Source organism: Sciurus carolinensis, chromosome X (genome assembly GCF_902686445.1).
Source record: "Sciurus carolinensis chromosome X, mSciCar1.2, whole genome shotgun sequence".
Taxonomy (NCBI): domain Eukaryota; kingdom Metazoa; phylum Chordata; class Mammalia; order Rodentia; family Sciuridae; genus Sciurus; species Sciurus carolinensis.
Window position 1 is genome coordinate 61,772,412 of NC_062232.1, and position 1,670 is coordinate 61,774,081.

A 1,670-nucleotide genomic window follows, 5' to 3' on the forward strand; every position below is an offset into this window, starting at 1 on the left:
TTTTATATTGAAATCACGCACACTTCATTAATTTGGGTGCTTTCTATCTTTTTCTGTTACATGAATTGAAACATAGGACATAAGTGCTTATTAATGATAGGATATAACTTAGCTGTATAATCATTTGGTCTTAGTATATTTATTTTTGTATATCTATGTTTATTTGTCTATTTATATTAAAGTGATTTATTCTCAGCAGCTAGGGAGGCTGTGTCTGGAGGATCACAAGTTTAAAGCCAGCCTCAGCAACTTAGCAAGTCCATATTTATCATGTACGATATGGTATTTTTTAATTTATTTTTAAAATTTTAATAATTTTAATAGACTTTTCTATTCTGGTCATGTAATCATTACTTGGATTGCCAGATCATATGCTAGATCATATTTTTAAAGTTTTGAGAAACTTCCATACTGTTTTCCATAACAGCTTCACTAATTTACATCCCCACCAATGGTGTTCCAATGTTCCCTTTTCTCCATATCCTTGCCAGCATTTTTTTGTTAGTCTTATTGATAGTTGCAATTCTTACATGGATGAGGTGATATGTCATTGTGGATTTGATTTACATCTCCCTGATAATTAGTGTTGCTGAGTATGGTTCTTATACCTGTTGCCTATCATTTGTCTTATTTTGATAAATGTATATGTAGATCTACTGCCCATTTTTAATAAGATTAGTCTCTTTTTGTATGTAGTTCCTTGTATATTCAGGATATCAAACCTTTGTCAAATGCATACATTGCAAACATGTCCTCTTGTTTTATAGGCTGCATCAGTATTCTATTGATTGTGATCTTTGCTGTACAGAACTTGATATTATCCCATTTATCTATTTTTGGTTTAGCTTTCTGTGTTTGGGGGATCCTTTCCCTAAACTCCTTACCAATTCCAATGTCCTGAATTATTCCCCATGTTTTCTTCTCATAGTTTTATAGTTTCAGGACTTTTATTTAAATCTAATCCATTCTGAGTTGACATTTGTAACTGGCAAGATATACAGGTCTAGTTTTATTCTTCTTCATGTGAATAAGCAATTTTTCTAGCAACATTTATTGTTAAGATTATCCTTTCTCCAATGCATGTTCTCAGCACCTTTATCAAGAATCAGTTCCTAGGGCTGGGGCTAGCTCAGTGTCAGAGTACTTGCCTAGTGTGGGTGAGGCATTGGGTTCGATATTTAGCACCACATAAATATAAATAAAGGTACTCTGTCCATCGAAACTACAATTTTTTTTTAAAATCAGTTCACAGACAATGCGAGTTTTCATCCAGTTTATCTACCCTTTTCCAATGGTCGATATGTCCGATTTTTATGCCAATACATGCTGTTTTTATTAGTACTGCCTTGGTGTACTTCAAAATCAGACATAGTAATGCTTTTGCTTTATTCTTTTTGTTCAAGATAGCTTTTACTACTCAGAGATTTTTGTGATTCCATATAAACTTAGAATTGTTTTTCCTAGTTCTTCAAAGAATGTCATTGGTATATTAACAAGGATTGCACTGAATTTTTATATGTTATTTTTAGTGTGGGCATTTTCATAGTATCTTTCCTCCAATCCTTGAATATATGCTGTCTTTTCACTTTATTGTGTCTTCTTCAATAACTTTTATCAATTCTTTAAACTTTTCATCATAGAGATTTTTCACCCCTTTGAATTTTTTCTAG